The 22,568-nt window shown below is 43.4% G+C and overlaps 1 protein-coding gene across 6 annotated transcripts in view; it reads right to left on the bottom strand.

Moving 5' to 3' along the window:
- Positions 1-22,568, bottom strand: part of PDS5A (PDS5 cohesin associated factor A) — a 197,609-nt gene that overhangs the window by 174,615 nt on the left and 426 nt on the right. The gene's annotated exons all lie outside the window — the stretch shown is intronic.

Here is a 22,568-nt window from a genome sequence, read left to right as displayed (position 1 = left end):
GTAACCGGGACTACGTCAATAGACGTAGTCCCGAAAATGTGGGTCCGCGCTATTGCCGTCATTTTGCAATAGCGCGGGTCCCAAGTGGTTAATACAGTGCCTTGCGAAAGTATTCGGCCCCCTTGAACTTTTTCAACCTTTTGCCACATTTCAGGCTTCAAACAAAGATATAACATTTTAATTTTTTTTTGTGAAGAATCACCAACAAGTGGGACACAATTGTGAAGTGGAACGAAATCTATTGGATTTTTGAAACTTTTTTTAACTAATAAAAAAAAATGAAAAGTGGGGCGTGCAAAATTATTCGGCCCCCTTGCGTTAATACTTTGTAGAGCCACCTTTTGCTGCGATTACAGCTGCAAGTCGCTTGGGGTATGTCTCTATCAGTTTTGCACATCGAGAGACTGAAATTCTTGCCCATTCTTAATTGCAAAACAGCTCGAGCTCAGTGAGGTTGGATGGAGAGAGTTTGTGAACAGCAGTTTTCAGCTCTTTCCACAGATTCTCGATTGGATTCAGGTCTGGACTTTGACTTGGCCATTCTAACACCTGGATACGTTTATTTGTGAACCATTCCTTTGTAGATTTTGCTGTATGTTTGGGATCATTGTCTTGTTGGAAGATAAATCTCCGTCCCAGTTTCAGGTCTTTTGCAGACTCCAACAGGTTTTCATCCAGAATGGTCCTGTATTTGGCTGCATCCATCTTCCCCTCAATTTTAACCATCTTCCCTGTCCCTGCTGAAGAAAAGCAGGCCCAAACCATGATGCTGCCACCACTATGTTTGACAGTGGGGATGGTGTGTTGAGGGTGATGAGCTGTGTTGCTTTTACGCCAAACATATCGTTTTGCATTGTGGGCAAAAAGTTCGATTTTGGTTTCATCTGACCAGAGCACCTTCTTCCACATGTTTGGTGTGTCGCCCAGGTGGCTTGTGGCAAACTTTAGACGAGACTTTTTATGGATATCTTTGAGAAATGGCTTTCTTCTTGCCACTCTTCCATAAAGGCCAGATTTGTGCAGTGTACGACTGATTGTTGTCCTATGGACAGACTCTCCCACCTCAGCTGTAGTTCTCTGCAGTTCATCCAGAGTGATCATGGGCCTCTTGGCTGCATCTCTGATCAGTCTTCTCCTTGTCTGAGCTGAAAGTTTAGAGGGACGGCCAGGTCTTGGTAGATTTGCAGTGGTCTGATACTCCTTCCATTTCAAAATGATCGCTTGCACAGTGCTCCTTGGGATGTTTAAAGCTTGGGAAATCTTTTTGTATCCAAATCCGGCTTTAAACTTCTCCTCAACAGTATTACGGACCTGCCTGGTGTGTTCCTTGGTCTTCATGATGCTCTCTGCTTTTCAACAAAACCCTGAGACTATCACAGAGCAGGTGCATTTATACAGAGACTTGATTACACACAGGTGGATTCTATTTATCACCATCAGTCATTTAGGACAACATTGGATCATTCAGAGATCCTCGCTGAACTTCTGGAGTGAGTTTGCTGCACTGAAAGCAAAAAGGGGCCGAATAATTTTGTGCGCACCACTTTTCAGTTTTTTAATTTGCTAAAAAAAGTTTAAAATTATCCAATAGATTTCGTTCCACTTCACAATTGTGTCCCACTTGTTGGTGATTCTTCACAAAAAATTTACATTTTATATCTTTATGTTTTAAGCCTGAAATGTGGCACTGATGTTGAGGCAGATTGTGGGCACTGATAGGCGACACTGGCAGGGGGCAGGTGGGAACTGATGAGCTGGCTGTGATCGGGACTGAAGTCCCTCTCGCGGCCGCCGGTGATCGGCTTTTTTTTCCCCCCTCGTGCTGAGGAAAAATAGCCGATTACCGGCTCTGTTGTGTCACATGATCAGCTGTCATTGGCTGACAGCTGATCACGTGGTAAGGGTCGGGATCGACCCCTTGCTCCGATCCGTGATCAGGCGAGTCTCAGACTCGCTGATCACAGAGCGCAGGCCGCTCGTGCACAGACGACGTCAATAGACGGCAAAGCAGGTCCGCGCTGTAGCAGTCATTCGGCTATAACGCAGATCTCCAGTGGTTAATTATATTATTTTCTTTTTATTAGACACCCTAGAGAATAAAATAGTGGTTGTTGCAATATTTTATGTCACACTATTTGCGCAGCGATCTTTCAAATGCAATAAAGAAAATTAAAAAAAACAACACACACACACACACACACACACCAGTTAGCCTTTTTTTGTATAATGTGAAAGGATTTTATGTCGCCAGAGTATCACGATTTTTTATTCTAAGCAAAACAATTGTGATTCTCATTTTGGCCAGAATCGTGCAGCTCTACCCTCTATATAAAAGAAAAATCATCAATACAACATTCCTTTAGTGCAATTAAAGACTAAGTGACTCTTAGCTTTCAAAACTTCGTGAACACAGTGAATACAAAGGACTAAGAAATGTACAGCTGCTGAACACTCATATCACTTCTATATAAAATTATATGTAACCAACCAGTGCTCATCTTATTTAAAATTCTCCAAATTCATAATGAATAAAACAAACATAATATTGTACAAATCACTAATCCGCAATAAATTATATATAATAAACAATGAAAAACACATTTAGTGCAAATATTGCTGGGGACTAGCAAGCTAAAACTGTGTACATACACTATATTGCCAAAAGTATTGGGACGCCTGCCTTTACACATATGAACATTAATGGCATCCCAGTCTTACTTAGTCCGCAGGGTTCAATATGGAGTTGGTCCACCCTTTGCAGCTATTATTATTATTATTATTATTATTATCCACTTCCCGACCGGCGCATGCCGATGTATGTCAGCAGAATGGCACGGGCAGGCATATTGGCGTACAGGTACATCCAGTTTTAAATGCTGCCCTGCCATCACGAGAGCCCAGTCGGTGGCGCACTAGCGTGCCGGTCGGGACCCCCCCGTGAGTCCGGTCGCGGGTCCCGCGGACTCGAACGCCGCGGGCATACCCGCGATCGCCTCACGGGTGGCTGAACAAGGAGATGCCGTTGTAAACCGTATCTCCCCGTTCTGCCTAGTAACAAGTGACGCTGATCTCTGCTCCATGCGATTGGAGCAGAGATCAGTGTTGACTAAAACAAAGCCCAGCCCCCCCCCACAGTTAGTAACACGCCTCTAGGAACACTTAACCCCTTCACTGCCAGTGTCATTTACACAGGAATCACCACATTTGATTAGCAGTGATTGCTATATAAATGACAATGGTCCCAAAAATGTCTCATGTGTCCGCCATAATGTCGCAGTCACAATAATAAAAAAAAAAAAAAGAAAAAAAAAGAAATATATATACACATTTTTTTTTTTAAATAAAAAGGTCATAAAACTATCCCCTATTTTGTAAACGCTATAACTTTTGTGCAAACCAATCAATAATCACTTATTGTGATTTTTTTACCAAAAATATGTAGAAGAATACGTATCGGCCTAAACTGAGGGAAAAAAATGTTTTTTTTTTTATATATATTTGAGGGATATTTATTATAACAAAGTAAAAAAATAATGCGTTTTTTCAAAATTGTCGCTCTATTTTTGTTTATAGCGCAAAAAATAAACGCAGGGGTGATTAAATACCACCAAAAGAAAGCTCTATTTGTGGGGGAAAAAAAGACGTCAATTTTGTTTGGGAGCCACGTCGCACGACCGCACAATTCTCAGTTAAAGCGACAGTGCCGAATCGCAAAAAGAGGTCTGGTCTTAAGCCAGCAAAATGGTCCGGTCTGAAAGTGGTTAACAAACATTAAAATACAAATAGATCATTGTAGGGACAGCCCCGCTGGGAGGTCTTCACAGTATACTGTGCATTGACTGAATTTAAAACAAGAAACAAAATCTTTTTTTTATTTTTATAGAAGACACAAAGATGGCACCTCTCGGATCTCCAGCCTGGTTTACCGCATTTTTACATGTAGCCTGGACCAGAAGAGAAGCCGTCGGAACCAGCGTGGTTATACATTGAACACAATCAACACAATGCTTGGGGCTGGTTATTATAATGGGCGGAAGCATTCATCCGTCCCTTTGAGAAATCACCCTTATGGCTAACAGAGGACAGAATTAGAAATATAGACTCAAAAAAACACTAACAGTCTACTGACTAGAAATGTACCGGCTGATTGGAGAAAAGCCAATGTAGTACCAGCAAGGGGCTAAGATACATCCCTGGGAATTACAGACCAGTTAGCCCAACATTAACTGCATGCAAGCTCTTGGAGGGGATAAAGGGACCATATACAAGATTTTAGCAATGGCAACTGTATCATTAGCAGTAATCAGCATAGATACATGAAGAAACATGCTTGCCAAACCAATTAACCTGAGGTAAGCTGCCATCTAGATAAAAGGAAGGCACCAGTTCTCAGGAAGGATGTGCTGGAACTGGAGAGAGTCCATAGGAAGGGCAACAAAGCTAACAAATTGACTGGAGGACATTAGTTATGTGGAAACCTTACGAACACTGAACTTTTACCCTCCGAAGAGATGCTTGAGAGGGGGATTGGTATTCGTATATTGAAAACCTTACTGGTGACCCCACAATAAGGACAAAACTATTTTGCGTAAGGGAATTTAATAAGACACGTGGCTATTGACCAAAAGCGGTTTAACCTTAAACTGCTTAGAGGGTGCCTTACTGTAAGAGTAGGGGGGGGGGAGCGATAATTAAAAAAAAAAGTATCAGATAAGCACCTGAATGACCTCCACAGCCACCTCTGTACTGTAAACCCCCCTCCCCCCACAGCCACCTCTGTACTGTAACCCGCCCTCCTCCACAGCCACCTGTCTGTACCCCAGTGGCGGTGCATCCATAACGGGCGCACGAGCGCCGCCACCTCTCTCCTGTCACGTCTATCACCATAGATGGGTTCATGCATGGCATTTTTTTGGAAGCATCCGATTAGAGACATAGGCTCTAATAGGCATCCAAAAAGGTGCTGGGAATTGGGACAAAATTGCAATAGAGAATGATGGCCCCAATTTGTCTTTCACAGCAGACTGTTGGTCTGGTGAAACAGAATCAATTATGAGCCTAACATGTCATTTTATAGACAGTAACTGGGAAAGGAAACAGGCAATTCTAAATGTCAAGGCCATGTCTGGCTCCCATACTGGGGACTATATCAGGGAGATGTTCCTTAGCATGCTTAATGATTGGGACATCAACCAAGACAGAGTGGTGCTTGTGCTGCGAGACAGTGGTGCTAACATGATTAAAGGCTTAAGCTGTAGTGCACATACATTACAGCATGTGGTGAAAGAGGGCATCAGCAGTCAGAGTAGTGGGGGACATCATTGCCAAATTAAAGACTTGTGCTACACACTTTAGCCACTCTGTACTTGCAACTCAGCGTCTTGGAGACATCTAAAAAGATCTTGGCCTCCCCCAGCACAGCATCATTCAGGATGTTCCCACATGTTGGAACTCCACATTACATATGTTGCAGAGGATGCTGGAGGAGAAGCATGACCTGAATCTCCATGTAGCAGAACATGGCAAGTTTACCACACCAACAGAAAAATGGGATATCATCTCAAATTTGATAGATACACTGGGCCCTATTGAGGAAGTGACTTTGCATATCAGCAAGGCAGAAGCCTCCATCTCCTGCATCATCCTATGCATTGCTGGGCTAAAGATGGTGCTTTAGGCAGAGGTTCACACCACAAGGGGGATCAAAACACTTAGGGAAACCATGTGGCAAAGCTTGGAGAGATGATTCACAAAGATGTAAGATACCAAATGTTTGGTACTGACAACACTGCTTGATCTTCTGTACAAGGGTCATGTATTTGCAGGGGACACACAAAAGCAAAAAACTTGGCTGCGAGAAGAGCACGCTATTGTATCCGAGCAACAAAAAACAGCCACCAGTGGAGACGAAGGACCAGAACAAGGGTAGAAGAGAAGGAGGAACCCAGTCCCTCTGGTCTTCTGGAGAAAATGTACACAAACATTTTGGGGGCTCATGGAACTCCTGCTGAAGAAAGTGATGAGCACTTAATTTCTGAGCAGTTGGAAAAGTACCTTCGAGAGCCACTGATCGAGAGATGGACTAGTCTGCCACTGGAATGGTGGAAACAAAATGCATCCCACCTGTGCCACCTTGCACCACTGGCAAGAAAATGTCTGTCCGCCTGCCTCTTCTGTTCCCAGTGAAAGAGAATTCAGTGAGATTGGGATCATCTATGACAAGAGGAGCAGGCTCACAGGAGAAAATGCAGAGACCGTTTCCTGAACTACAACCTGAAGTTCTTAAACTGGAAGTACCAAGAGAACTTTTAAGTGATGGGTGTGGGTGAAGAAGAGAATCGGGGACTAGAACTGAAGTAAAAAGCCTAAAACTAAAGAAAATTTTCACTTTTCTATTGTTTACAAATTTACTTCAGTAATGGCCATTATCCATTGCTGTTGATTACGTTGATTTCTTTCAAAAGTTTTGATTACCTCACCTGTTTGTGTATTTTTAAAGATATAGTTATGTTTTTATCTAACATACATGTGCACTGACTGGAGACTTGTGTACTTGTTTAACCACTTTCAGACCGGACCATTTTGCTGGTAAATGACCAGAGGTCTTTTTACAATTTGGCACTGCGCTGCTTTAACTGGTAATTGCGCGGTCATGCAATGTTGTACCCAAACGAAATTTGTGTCCTTTTCTTCCCACAAATATAGCTTTCTTTTAAAAAGGTATTTGACTGACTCTGCGATTTTTATTTTTTGCGATATAAACGTAAAAAGACCGCAAATTTTGAAAAAAAATGATATTTTCTACTTTTTGTTATTAGAAAAATCCAATAAACTCAATTTTAGTCATACATTTAGGCCAAAATGTATTCAGCCACATGTCTTTGGTAAAAAAAAAAGTCAATAACTGTATATTTATTGGTTTGCGCAAAAGTTGTCACATCTACAAACTAAGGTACGTTTTCTGGAATTTACGCAGCTTTAAGTTTACGACTGCCTATCTCATTTCTTGAGGTGCTAAGATGGCAGGGCAGTACAAAACCCCCCCAAATGACCCCATTTTGGAAAGTAGACACCCTAAGGAAATTGATAAGTGGCATGTTGAGCCCATTGAATATTTTATTTTTTTGCCTCAAGCGATTGAATAATGACAAAATTAGTTTTTTTTTTTTTTTTTTTTTTTTTTTTACACAAAGTTGTCACTAAAAGATATATTGCTCACACATGCTATGGGCATATGTGAAATGACACCCCAAAATAAATTCTGCTGCTTCTCCTGAGTACGGGGATACCACATATGTGGGACTTTTTGGGAGCCTAGCCGCGTACGGGGCCCCGAAAACCAAGCACCGCCTTCAGGCTTTCTAAGGGCGTTACAGTTTTGAAGGCCATAAAATGCCAAGATGGCACAAACCCCCCCAAATGACCCCATTTTGGAAAGTAGACACCCCTAAATTTAGGGGTACACTAGTGAGACTAGGTAATAAATGGCGGGTGCCCTGAAACTATAAAAAAATAACTAACCAACCAGCGTCACCTGTAACAGTTATATGGTGATCACTGGTGAAAGGGTTAACTAGGGGGCAATCAGGGGGCTTTATGCGGTAGTATATGGGGGTCCCTGGCGCTATAAAAAGCTGCGGCGAACCTAAATACCTACCTGCCTAACTAGCGTCACCTGTGACACTAATACAGCGATCAGAAAAACGATCGCTTATTAGGCTGGGTTCACACTGGAGCGATGCAGGAACGCCACGAATCCGCGGCGGGTTCCCGCATCGCATGCCTCCCGGCGGCAGTTCACACTGCCCTATGCGAACTGCTGGGAGTGTCAGTGAAATGTTAATGACACCCCCAGATCAGTTCGCATATCGCAGTGCGATCTGCAAACTCTGATCGCATGGTGTGAACACCCATGCGATCCGATTCTGCTGCGGACCAAAAAAAGGGTCCCGTGCGAGTTTGCGGCGGGTGCGGCACGAATTCAGCCATACTATCTGTATGGCTGAACTCGAATCGCACAGAGATCGGATGTGATTTGCACTGCAGTGCGAATCACATCCGTTCTCATAAACCGCTGCAATGTGAACCCAGCCTTAGTGACACTGGCGACGGGGGGTGATCACGGGGTTAAACCTTTATTGGGGGAGTTAGGGGGGTACCTTAGAACTAAAGGGGGCTAACCCTAACTGCCCTAACAGTTATTACAGTCACAAATGACACCCGCCGGGTGATCAGGGGGTTAAACCTTTATTATTAGGTAATAAATGGCGGGTGCCCTGAAACTATAAAAAAAATAACTAACCAACCAGCGTCACCTGTAACAGTTATATGGTGATCACTGGTGAAAGGGTTAACTAGGGGGCAATCAGGGGGCTTTATGCGGTAGTATATGGGGGTCCCTGGCGCTATAAAAAGTTGCGGTGAACCTAAATACCTACCTGCCTAACTAGCGTCACCTGTGACACTAATACAGCGATCAGAAAAATGATCGCTTATTAGGCTGGGTTCACACTGGAGCGATGCGGGAACGCCACAAATCCGCGGCGGGTTCCGCGGTGGGTAATTTAAGCAATTTTCTGTATCCCCTCTTTATTAACTAAACTCTTAAATTTAATGAAACAAAGGGGGGGGGGCGCTGCAAAAAAAAAAAAAAAAACACGTTATATATTGGCCACCGGCTGCCCCAACTTCTAAATATCAGCACTGGCCAGAGAAAAAACACATCGGTCGACCTCTAGTCAAGTTCCTCCACCACAAACTAGCTCACCCATATCTTTATGGACCATGCTTTGTGCACTGGTGTGCATCATGTTGGGACAGAAAGGGGCCATCCCAGAACTGTTCCCACAAAGTTGGGAGCACAAAATTTCCAAAATGCCTTGGTATGCCGACACCTTAAGAGTTCCCTTCACGGGAACTAAGGGGCCAAGCTCAATCCCTGAAGAAGAAATTTTTTTTTAAAAAATAAATAAATAAAATCACCCCCTACACCTAATAATTTGGACCAGTGCACAAAGCAAGGTCCATAAAAGACATGGATGAGCGAATTTGGGGTGGAAGAACTTAACTGACCTCAACCCGATAGAACATCTTTGGAATGAATAAGAGCGTCCAACATCAGTGCCTGTTCTCACAAATGCGCTTCTGGAAGAATGGTCAAACATTCCCATAGACAAACTCTTAAATCTTTGACAGCCTTCCCAGAAGAGTTGCAGCTGTTTTTTTTTTTTTTATTCCAGAAGAGACATTGTGAGTGTATCAAATATGTAATTAGTGACGTCGCCCGTTAGTAAAAAAAATTACCCATAGTTAAGTTTTATTAGTGTTTTCATGAAAATAAAAGCATTTGAATGTACTTACCTGATGTGTTCTGCACAATTCAGAGATTCACGCACTTAGTAGATCCAGCGATGTCCTACTAAGATCCTCTTTCCAGCAGCTCCTGTGGTGCCATTTTCTGTGACATCACAGGGAATCTACTGGCTCCTACAGGTTCAGCGTACAAGCCTCCCAATGAAGATCCACCCCCTCATCCTCTGTCACTGAAGAGCTTTACCCCGTGGGATATGCGACGAGAGACATGCATGGGGTGGGGGAAGGGAAATTGATTGGGCAGAACCCTTTCACAAAATAAATACAAAATTCCCTATGTAGCAGAGGGGAGTAGGGGTGGATAGGAAGGAATTTTAATTTCAGATTGAAGTTCTACTTTAAAAAGAGAAGAACACGAAAACAACTAAACACCCGCCTGACATCATCCTAGGGGCCAATAACACGAGCACTAGGTGAAAGTCCTTGGCATGCATTCTTGCCACATTCCGAATGTTCTTCAGCACCGAGAGAACTGTATTTGGCCATATTACTCAATTTACACAGCCAAATGCTGTGCACTGGGCCCAGTTAAAAGAAGAAAAGGACAGTAGCATCTGTTTACACTGACAATCGGTCCTTGTCTCATAACATGGCCACATTCAATACACACATTACAGAAGCAACATGAGAGATTCAGCGACGTGACATCTAGGCACATGTACGAATGGAGGAGTCTCCCTCTTCTGGGCAGCAGCAACAGTTTATTCATGTTCCCACATTTATAGCAGGCTGTAAAGCTTTTTATACCATCCAAGACACACCAGAGTTTCCCCATTACCACTACTACAGCATATTTAAAAAAATAAAGTTCAGCCTGTCCATACGCCAGCATTTTTGGGAGAAAAATAATTTTTAAATGCCTCAATGCCTAATAAGTTTCCTCTGACAGTGGTCATAACAAAAATCTGTCAACATGAACAAGGCAACAAAACACTTTAGAATAAGTATTCATTGCCGTTGGATTCCTTTGGGAAGATTTCCATGGTAGATTTTAAAGTTATCACTAAGCCCTGCTCAACACACATCCCTACCGATCCATCACTAGGACTGGAAGCATATTTGGTCAATGGGAATGTGTAGGCAGAACGTCGTCCCCATTTTAAATAGGGCTCCACTTTAATACAACCACAGATTTTGCAGATAGCCAAAATTGTTCTCTGGATCAAAACAATTCTTGTATAAAAATAATAAATAAAAAATAAAATAAAAAAATAAGTTTCAAAATCATCAGTAAGGACAAGAAAAGTTAAGCCAATAGGAACACTATCCTTTAATTAAAGCACATATCCAAAATAAACATGAACTGAACACACTTGTTATTGCACGTGTTCCATAAAAGGTGTCATTAGTACCCTACCCCATGGAAACATACGTCCAAACATGAGAAGAGTAGCTATATTTCCCTCCTACACCAAAGTGACCCATCACCACTAAGCCCAGTCACATTTAGAGGAGCATTGTTAAACGGTTATTGATTTTCAGAAAAATATTTGAATATCAGAGGCTCTCTGGTAGAAGGAGAAGTCTTTCCACAAGGGATAGAGCAGCTGCTTACTGTGCAATAGTTTCAACTACTTGTTAATGAAAGGAGGTATGTGTCAAGTTATAGCAAGTTTAAGAGTAACCTAAAAATCTTGCAACTCACAAAATATTCAAATCCCACCTACTATTTAGCATTTTTTCATAACAGTTTGCATAGCGTTATATATAAAAATTCACAATTACCGCCCTAACAGTAAACCCGATCTTGTGTAGAAGCACATTTTACCAAAGCAATAGAACAGTAGATATTGGCATTTCTCCCATGAATGTCTCTATTTGGACATTTACAGCACTAAAGCCAACCTGTCACTTGTTCTGAAAGAGAAACCAAAAACAAGACCTGGGAGTACCGCAAAAGCGTCATTTTTTTGGTTTACACACACACACACACACACACACACACACACACACACACACCTTACCAACTATGTCTGAATATGTTGCAATTTTACCAGCCATGTTTTGTGCCATATCATCTGAACATGGATGTCAATAGCGGGCATGATGTAATTTGTACCACCATGTTATGTAACATGCAAGTGTCAGTTTCCCAACTGTTCAAGCAGCTTTAATATTTGTAAGCAGCCCACAGATGATTAAATTTCTATGGAAGCAAAGGAAAATTGCTAGATTCCCCATCATTAACACCCACTAACACCGAATGCCTCCCGCAGCACCATTGTGTCCTTCTGGCAGGGAGCCTTCCCAGTTGGGAAAACATAAAAATCCAACAGGCTGGTCGTTGGTGTAAACTTATGTACAATCAGCCCGCCCATGGATGGATCGAATCTCAACTTGTCCTTTCTTTACCCGGATGATTTTCGATCCAATGCGTGGCCAGCTTTAGTCACTGACTGGGTAAAGCAGAGGTTTGACTTCAATGTCCCTTGTTTGCAAGCATGTTCTGGGTCACCAATTCAGATTACCTAGTGGGGAGTGCCAGGCAACAAGCAGTTTCAAAGAGGTCAGCAATGCCAGCCTATATATCGTTCACAGTACATGTTTAAACAAAGGCAACATAATGACAGAACGAATAAAAGAAAACGGGGGGCCTAAGTATAGTATTAACAGTATCGTTTATTGCACAGTATGTAGTCCTGACAGTTCTACTGCGTCCCAGAGGCTCCACACACACACACACAATTCGGGTAGCTGGGAAAGGAACCTTGTTCCACACAAAACAAAAAGTGAGAGAAAATACCTTCAAGTGAGGGAATCCCGGGGTGTCAGCAAGGTCACCACCAGAACTTGTGTTCCCACTGGAAGATTTGTGCTCTACTCTTGTTCCAGTGTCAAACCAAATACTTGTGATATTCTTTTAGTTTAGAGTAATAATGGTAAAACAGGACAAATAGAGAGGGTAATCCTCACAGGGGAACAGACCACAATAAAAACCTGATTAAAACTTAAAGAGGAAGTAAACTCTGTATAAGACAAGCAAAAAATAAATAAATAAAAAAAAAAAACACACACACACACGGCAACCTGTAAGAAAAGCATAATGAGCCAGTATGCATAGAATACTAGCTCATTATGTATAACTTACCTCAGGCTGAAGCCCCCCTCCCCCCGGCTCCCCGCCCGGCCGCCATGTCGTCCCAGAGTTACTTCCGGGTATCGCCACGCAGTATGGCCCGAGACGCATTGGGGTCATTCTTGCGCGGGAGACGCAGGTAACGGCACGCAGACTGATACAGCGGTACATAGGTGCCATTGCATCAGTTTGCTCTAGCGTGCATGTGCCAATGTCATTGGCACATGCAATGCACAGGGGATATCTCCTAAACCGTGCAGGTTTAGGAGCTATCCCGGTTAGCTACAGGCAAGCCTTAATATAGGCTTACCTGTAGCATAAACGTTAAAAATAGGGTTTACAGCCACCTCTCCACTCTATCCAAAAAATAAATAAAGTTTACACTCCAATTATACTTTAAGACCCTTTTCACACTGAGGTGCTTTTCAAGCACTTTCACTCAAAACAAAAAAAAAAATTTTAATAAATAAAATAAAAGTGCCTGAAAAGGCCACAAAATCCTATTACCATTAAAATCAATGAATGCTTTCACACTGGGACAGTGCGCTAGCAGGGTGGTGGGGGGGGGGGGGGGGGGAGAGAAGAGAAAAAAAAAAAAAAAAGGACCCTCTCCATTGAAATTAATAGAAATCTCTTCAAAAGCACTCAATGTTTTACTGGCGGTTAAGCACCTCAATGTGAAAGGGGCCTAAGGCTCCACGTTCAGGATAGGAGTGGTCTGACTGTGGGAACCCGCAAAATGCTGCGATTTGCATTTTCCTGCGGCACATCATGGCCAAGCGTACATGAAGCCCAATACTTCCCAGATATCTTCTCATGCAATAAACTTTAGATTTACCAAAACTACATAATAGTTTTGGTAAATCTCATCCTCATCTATCCAGGTAGACAGGCCCTTGCACTACATAGTCATTGAAAGATCCAAAAAAATTTAGTAAAGTGTGCGACAGGCTGACTATACATTGTAAAAATCACCTTAAGACCCCTTTCACACTGGAGGCGTTTTTCAGGTGCTTTAGCACTAAAAATAGCACCTGAAAAATGCCTCATCAGCAAACCCAGTGTGAAAGCCCAAATGCTTTCACACTGGGCACTGTGCTGGCAGGACGTTTTTAAATATATAAAATAAATAAAATAAAAAAGCCCTGCAAGCAGAATCTTTGGGGCGGTGTATACGCCGCTCCTAAAGCGCCCCTGCCTAGCGCTTTTAACCATTTATCCAGCTGCTAGCGGGGAGGTTAAAAGCACCCTGCTAGAGGCCAAAAAGCACACCTAAACCAACGGTAAATCGCCACTAAAACTAGCGGTGCTTTACCGCTGACACGGCAGTGCTGCAAGTGTAAAAGGTCTCTTACAATAGGTTCACACTTGCAGGGGTCGGGAATGAAGCAATTTCATATACACACACCTGTCCTGCCGGCAGAATGCACTTCTCTTTAGCAGATGCACCATTAATCCTTGATGGCACCCCCACACATCAAAATATTCAAACGAACAGGCTGTTGTGCCAACGAGTGCTGTACAACCCGCACAAGTGAGAACCTAAACATAAAGAACTTAAATAAAAGAGAAACATGCATGACAGAAAGCTGAGAGAACCCAAGCTGATAGAAGGGAAATCTTCCGATGGGGACACAAGGTCTGGTGTCACCCTTGGATTCCCTCACTTTGGATGGATTTCCTGTCATTTTCTGTTTTGGCCATGGGACAGGAAACAAAGGGAAAACTCCCCAATGGGACAAAAAAATATCCAAAATGAAAAAAAAAAAACCTTTGCCTTTAGTTGGACTTCTTTCCATATATTACATCCTGACTTTGTTTTAACTATGAATAGTAAAAAACACATTATACAGCCCACTTCCTGTTTGTCTGGTAAAAAAAGCCCAGGCTAATGACATGCACAGCTCCCTCTTGTGAGAGTTGGGGGGAGGGGGGTTATAAGAAGGCCAATGAGAGCTGCAGGGATGGGAGGTGTGCCCCTCTGTAAATCCAGGAAGAGAGCTTCAACTGCACACAGTTAAAATTAAATGGATGCAGCCAGACTCTGGAGGGGCATTTCTGCAGCATATTTGGCAAGTACAAAAATCACAGTATATGAAGTGCAAAGTTGTTGGAGGGATGCTTCAGAATGGCAAAGATGTTTTATAAAATTGCGTGAGCAGCAGACTGCAGTAACTTTAAAAAAAAAAAAAAAGAAGTATGGGAATCAGTTATTTTCAGTTTTATACTTACCTAGGTGGATACAGCATCAGTCCGATGCTACATCTGTCCCCTGGCATCTTTACATTGAGAAACGAGCCACTGAACACCACCAATGGCTCGGTTCTCTCAGCTCCCAGAACAGAGAGCTGCTGCCTGTTAATCAGCTGCTCTGCTCCTCCATGCTCTCTGGAGCGCAGGGAGTGGCCGTCTCAACAGCTCGCTGAGAGAGGTATCAGTCCAGGCACCTGGCAGATCCAGACTTCCAGAGTCGGAATGACGTGCTGCTTGGACTGATATTGGTGACGTCAGCTGAGAGCGGACTTCAGTCCGCTCTCTGCTAAAAAATGGGTCACAGGTGGAGTGCAAAACGAATTGCACTCCTGTGACCCATAGGTGAAGCCCAGCTCAGGCTGGACTTCTCCTTTAAGGTTCACCACACACACACACACACACATTACAATCTCTCCATACCATTAATTTAAGATTTACCAAATCTATGTAATATATGAGGACCCAATGTACGAGGACCCAATGTACGAGGACCCAATATACGAGGACCCAATATACGAGGACCCAATATACGAGGACCCAATATACGAGGACCCAATATACGAGGACCCAATATACGAGGACCCAATATACGAGGACCCAATATACGAGGACCCAATATACGAGGACCCAATATACGAGGACCCACCTCATCAAACCAGACAAGCCTTTGCACCTTAGGCCTGGTTCAAATGCTGCGTTTCCAGCAGCTCATTCAAATGAATAGGATGATGTACCCGCGCAAACGCGTGTCGCACAAGTGTGAACCTAGACTTAAAGTGGAAATTAAATTTAAACACCAACTATACCTAAACCTACTCCCACCCCAACCCCAAGTCTATTCCATCTACCCTGTAAAGGAAAGATCTGCATACTTATCTATGCTGAGGGTTCTCTGGCTGTCACATGATCGGGTCCCAGCACTGGCTTCAGTGAAGAGGAGAGAAACAATGGCGGCAGAGCCTGAACTATGACATCACCCAGCATCCATTGTCTGCTGACCTTCCTCTACACCGAAGTCAGCGCTAGGACCCAAACATGTGACCTGACTGACCCCGGTACTGTTAGTGTACAATTCTTTCCTTTCACAGGGTGGATCTATTAGGCTTAGAATGGGGGTGGGAGTAGATTTAGGTATAGTTTGACTGAAATTCCCCCTTTAACTTCTTGCCGGCCACCAGCAGTACATTTACTGCTGCTGGGTGCCTGCCCCCTGAGCCACAACCTACCCCTACGTCACCACATACTTGCTGGTTTAGAGGCACGCATGCCCTTGCTAACCTGTTCTGTGATTGGACATAGCATAGGTATGTCAGCAAGTTACAGCCAATCATTTTGGCTTTCTACCCGATCTGCTGTGGCCAATCACAGCACATAGATCTGTGCGTTACTAAACAATACACAGATCTAGCTAGATTTCTCCCTATCAGTTATTGATCACTCAGTTAACCCATTGAGTGCCCTCCCGATCACTACTGTCACCCAGCCAGTGCCATTAGTACAATAGTACCACTAGCGACATCAGTGTCAGTTAGTGATCCTCCCAGCCAGTGTCATTTAGCATCAGATTATCTGACTCTATAGGTGGCTGATCACTGCCATTACTAGTATAGCGTCTGTATGGATCAGTATCTTGATCACGAGCAGAACTATAAAAACGCATTTTTGTTTTTTTTACCAGACGTGTAGCAGAATACATTTTTTTTTTTTTTTTTGCAAATATAAGTTTATTCAAGGTTTTCACATACATGGGGTAAGTTCCCCAGGAGAAGAAAAAAGAGAAATAAAAAGTGACAACAAAAACAGTGAAGGTCGCAGCCTCCATAGTGTACAGCATAGGAACAGGCAATGCGATTACCAACTACATAATACACCATAAACATGGAATCGACCTCAACAGGAGTCCCCCCTCTGCCAAAACCTGCAAGGGGGTCCACAAGTATACCAAGTATAGTAAGTGACTCAAGGTCTAGATCCAGAGGTCGAACTGGCAGCCACTGTAGATAATCAGTAAGTCGCATGTATAAGGAAACAGTTTGCAACAGTGCATAAACATAAGAAAAAGAAAAGAGGGGGGGAAGACGAGAAAAGCAGAAAAAGATGGGGGGGGGGATAGAGTAGAAGAAAGAGATAATGAAAAGAGGGGGTGAAGAATTAAAGGGAGGGAGGATGAGGGAAGGAGGGGGAAGGAAAAGATTAGGAAAGGGAAACTGAGGGGACTCGGAGTCCTCCGCCTGAATGCCTGTCAGACCCCCCGATTCCCCTTAGTGCCCTAAAAGGGCTCTACCTTCTGTCGAGTACACAAACACATTCCAGAGTGACCACGTTTTCCGGTAAACTTCCTGCCTATCCTGAGCAGTCAGTATCAAATCCTCCATCTTGTTAATTTCTTCCACCCTCCGCAACCACATGGCCACGGAAGGGGGAGTGCAGAATACATTTTTATAGGATATGTTTTCTAACAAAGTAGGATACATTGTTTTGTTTGGAATTTTCAATATTTTGTTTATAGAACCAAAAATAAACCCAGTGGTGATTAAATAACAAAAGAAAGACATTTGTGTGGGAAAAAAAAAATATACAAATTTAATTTGCGTACAGTGTTGCATGACTGAGCAATTGCCAGTTGAAGTAACAGTGCCCAATAAAAAAAAAAAAAAAAAAAAAAATGTGCTGGTCATTAACCACTTAACCGCCCATTCCCGATTAACGGCTTCAGGGCGGTTGTTTAACTCTGAGAGGCCGTTAATTAACGGCCTCCCAGAATTCTGCTCTCGCGCGCCCCCTGGGGCGCGCACACGAGAGCATCCGTGACCGCTGGGTCCAGTGGACCCGGCGCATCACGAATCACGGTAAACGGCCGCTCATCGCGGCCGTTTACCACGTGATCGCTCCGTCAAATGACGGAGTGATCACTTGTAAACAAGCCGGCGTCATGTTATGACGCCGGTTCCTCCCTCCCCTCTCTGTACCGATCGGTACAGCGGAGGGGGAAGAGATCGGTGTCAGCAGCGATGTGGGCTGCATCTGCAGTGCCCACATCGCTGCTCACCGAAAATTAACCCCTCAATTCCCTGCAAATGCCCTGCAACACTCCGCAATGCCCTGCAACACTCCGCAATGCCCTGCAACACTCCGCAATGCCCTGCAACACTCCGCAATGCCCTGCAACACTCCGCAATGCCCTGCAACACTCCGCAATGCCCTGCAACACTCCGCAATGCCCTGCAACACTCGCCAATACCCTGCAACACTCGCCAATACCCTGCAACACCCGCCAATACCCTGCAACACCCGCCAATACCCTGCAACACCCGCCAATACCCTGCAACACCCGCCAATACCCTGCAACACCCGCCAATACCCTGCAACACCCGCCAATACCCTGCAACACCCGCCAATACCCTGCAACACTCTGCAATGCTCTGCAACACCCGCCAATACCCTGCAATGCAGTACTCTGCAACACCATGCTCTGAGATACCCAGCCATAGTCGGTGATACCCTGCAATACCCAGCCATAGACATCTCCCGCCGCCCTCCGCCCTCCGGTGCTTCTACCGAATCGCTAATACGTTCAAAGCCAGAATCTTTTTTTTTTTTTTCAGGCTTCCCAGCTTAGAGGTGAGATGTGGGTCTTATTGACCCCACATCTCACTGTAAAGAGGACCTGTCATGCCATATTCCTATTACAAGGGATGTTTACATTCCTTGTAATAGGAATAAAAGTGATCAAAAAAATTATTTTTGGGGAAAAAAATGTCAAACTAAAATAAATAAAGTAAAATGAACAATAAAAAAAAATGTTTTTTTAAAAGCGCCCCTGTCCCCATGTGCTCGCATGCAGAAGCGAACGCATGCGTAAGTCCCGCCCACATATGAAAACGATGTTCAAACCACACATGTGAGGTATCGCTGCGAACGTTAGAGCGAGAGAAATAATTCTAGCCCTAGACCTCCTCTGTAACTCAAAACATATAACCAGTAAAAAAAATGTAAATCGTCGCCTATGGGGATTTTTAAGTAGCGACGTTTGCCGCCATTCCACGAGCGTGTGCAATTTTGAAGAGTGACATATTAGGTATCTATTTACTCAGCGTAACTTCATCTTTCACGTTATGCAAAAATTGGGCTAACTTTACTGTGTTTTTTTTTTTTTAAGCACAAAACAGTTTTTTTTCCAAAAAAAAGCATTCGAAAAATTACTGCGCAAATACCGTGCGAGATAAAAAGTTGCAAAGACCACCATTGTATTCTCCAGGGTGTTTGCTAAAAAAACATATATAATGTTTTGGAGTTCTATGTAATTTTCTAGCAAATAAATGATGATTTTTACATGTAGGAGAGAAATGTCAGAATTGTCCTGGGTGCTCCAGAACACCTGATGGCGCTCCATGCATGTTGGGCCTCTGTATGTGGCCACGCTGTGTAAAAGTCTCACACATGTGGTATCACCATACTCGGGAGTAATAGCAGAATGTGTTTTGGGGTGTAATTTGTGGTATGCATATGCTGTGTGTGAGAAATAACCTGATAATATGACAATTTTGTGAAAAAAAAAAAAAAAAAAAAAGTAAAAAGTATCTTGATTTTGCAAAGAATTGTGGGAAAAAATGACAACTTCAAAAAACTCATCATGCCTCTTACTAAATACCTTGGAATGTCTTCTTTCCAAAAAGGGGTCATTTGGGGGGTATTTGTACTTTTCTGGCATGTTAGGGTCTCAAGAATTGAAATAGGCCGTCAGTACTTCAGGTGTGATCAATTTTCAGATATTGGCACCATAGCTTGTGGACTCTAACTTTCACAAAGACCAAATAATATCCACTAATTTGTACTTATTTTTACCAAAGATATGTAGTAGTATAAATTTTGGCAAAAATTTATGAAGAAAAAATTACTAATCTGCTAAATTTTCTAACAGAAACAAAGAAAAATTCGTTTTTTTACAGAATTTTCGGTATTTTTTCTTTTATAGCACAAAAAATAAAAAACCCAGCGGTGATTAAATACCACCAAAAGAAAGCTCTATTTGTGTGAAAAAAAGGACAAAAATTTCATATAGGTCCAGTGTTGCATGACTGAGTAATTGTCATTCAAAATGCGAGAGCACCGAAAGCTGAAAATTGGTCTGGTTATTAAGGGTGTTTAAGTGCCCAGTGGTCAAGTGGTTAAGAGAATAAAACCTTCTGGAGGTCAAGTGGTTAAAAAAAAAAAAAAAAAAAAAAACACAAGTACAAATGAATGGCAGCAGAAGCAGAGAGATGTGAACGCAGCCTTATAGATGAGAAATCTTCAGATGACGACACTAGTTATTGTATCACCCTTGGATTCCCTCAGGAATTCCTCTCACTTCCTGTATTGGCTATGGGACAGGAAGTGAAGCGAAATATCCCCAATGGGACACAGATGGCAAAACAAAAAAAAAAAAAAAAAAAAAAAAAAAAACACACTGATAGGGGGGTTAAAACCCTACCTTAGGGCCGTTTCTCACCAAACACAGTGGGCTGCATTCCAACGGCATAGACAGCCCAAAATCAAGGTAATCCCAATGGGCATAGTTCACATCACTGCAGTGGAGGAAGAAGAAAAAAATAAAAAATAAAATAAAAAAGGGGGGGAGGGGGGCAGAACATGCTGTATTTCTCCTGCACCGCAAATGCAGGGAACGCGCTTCCGTGTCTCGCTCGATCTATCACGGAGCTGATCACCGTTCCCTGCGAGCGTTGCGACGCACGGGGACGGAGATCGGCACCAAATTCAAAAAGTGAAACACACAGTATAAAGTAATCTTACAGATTACATTGCTGTATGTAATTATTTCACATCCCCTTTGTCCCTAGTGGTCTGCCCAGTGTCCTGCATGCAGTTTTATAATATAAAAACTGTTCTTTATGCCTGGAAACTGGAGATTGCCCATAGCAACCAAAACTGTCCCTTTACATCAAAAATTATAGACCAGCTAGAAAACAGCGATAATAAATTGGAATCAGTCGCAGAATTGAGCGATAGCGATTTGTGGGGAGACCTGTCATCAAATACTGAAAAGTAATGACAGTGACAATTCTGCAACTGAGCAAATTTCAGTGTTTTTGATTTGATTACATTATTGAATATTTTTTATTATTGTTATATTATTATTTGGTACAATTATTTATAATATATTATAATTTATGATTTCATTTTTCAAACTTTATCATATCCGGAAAGTCTGATAGACTCTGGTCTTGACAGATTTAAAGCGGGTCTGTACTGCGGAAAAAAAATATTAAAAGCCAGCAGCTACAAATACTGCAGCTGTTGACTTTTAATAAATGGACACTCACCTGTCCCGGGGTCCAGCGATGCCGAGGCCGATCGATCGGCTCTCGGCTGCTGCCGCCACCATTCTAGGTGAGGGAATCAGGAAGTGAAGCGGCTTCACTTCCCGGTTCCCTACTGCGCATGCGCGAGTCGCGCAGTGCAATAGGAATTGTCCGCGCCATCTCTGGGACCCGTGTGTGTCCCAGCAGACAGCGCGCAGGGACAGGAAGAGACAGACTCCCGTGGGAGTCTATGCCCGGAAGTGGGTGTAAATACCTGTCTTTGACAGGTACACCTGCAACATCTGCACCCCCCACCCCCCTGAAAAAGGTGCCAATTGTGACACCGGAGGGGGGGGAGGGTTCCGATCAGCGGAAGTTCCACTTTAGGGTGGAACCCCGCTTTAAGCGAGTTATTGCTAAGAATTACAGGACTACAATATTAAACACCAAATTTTCATGCAAAACAACGGTACCGCTTTTAGCACCTAAAATCCGAAATAATCATAGCGTCAGGGAGGTTAAGGCCCCTTTCACACGAGGCAGATCCACTGGACTGAGTTCGCAACCTCAGTAGGGGGGGGTGGCACTCCGTTGATCCCCACTGAGCAGGCAGATGACAGGTCCGCCTCTGCTCACTGTGTAGGGACGGACCTGTCAGAGCCCCGCTCTCTATGGGAAGATTGGATGAAAAACGGACAGCCTGTTGGTTTTCATCCAAACTGATGGGCGGATGGTGAACGTTTAGCCATCTGTCTAGTTTGAGCAGATCTTCTCAGAACTGATGGCAGGCGGGTGTCAGGGGACACATTTCTGCTGACATCCGCCTGCCCATAGAAGTCAATGGGCGGCCCGTTCAAATCCGCCTGAAAAAGCAGACAGTTGCTTTTAACCCTTTCTTCTGCCACAAGCAGGGGTTAAAAAGCACCCTGCTAGCTGCCGAAAAGTGTTGCTAAAACTAGCGGCGCTTTGCCGCTAAAGCTGGCAATGACCCAGTGCCAAAGTACCCTTAAGCAGCTGAGAACAGGGAATGTAATAATTTATAAAAAGGGGGAAAACCCAAGGTCCCCCCCCCCCATCTATATGCAAACCCCCAACACACACACACGCGTTTTGCCCTTAGCCTACATTTCTACTATTGCGACCTGAAAGTTGTGCCATTTTGCCATGATTTAAAGCAAAGCCTATGTATTCTTAAGGTCTATGGACCTCAAGTCGCATCAAAGTGGGACCAAAGTATTGTAGGGACTACTTTGAAGTTGCACAGATAAGAGCGGTTCTCATTGGAAATCATGGTGTACGACTTGTCATGCAACTTGGGACTGAAAAGTTGCACTAGTGGAATGGTAACCTTAATTCTATAAGGACCAGTTCACACCAGAGTGCTAGCAGGGAAGGCGCTCTGAGAACACATGGGTACCAGTAATAGCTAATAGCACCCCAAGACGCATCTAACAAATGCAACAGGTTTGTGGCCAAACAGCACATCACAGCACTACCATATGGTTTGCCATTTCTAAAAGTAACACCTGCCATAGTTTTGGCACCCCAGTGAAATGAACAGGCTG

Source organism: Lithobates pipiens, unplaced genomic scaffold (genome assembly GCF_037356315.1).
Source record: "Lithobates pipiens isolate NorthernLeopardFrog02 unplaced genomic scaffold, aLitPip1_a1.2 Scaffold_13, whole genome shotgun sequence".
Classification (NCBI taxonomy): domain Eukaryota; kingdom Metazoa; phylum Chordata; class Amphibia; order Anura; family Ranidae; genus Lithobates; species Lithobates pipiens.
The sequence above is the reverse complement of the archived record's forward strand: the minus strand, read 5'-3'. Positions and strand labels throughout refer to the sequence as shown.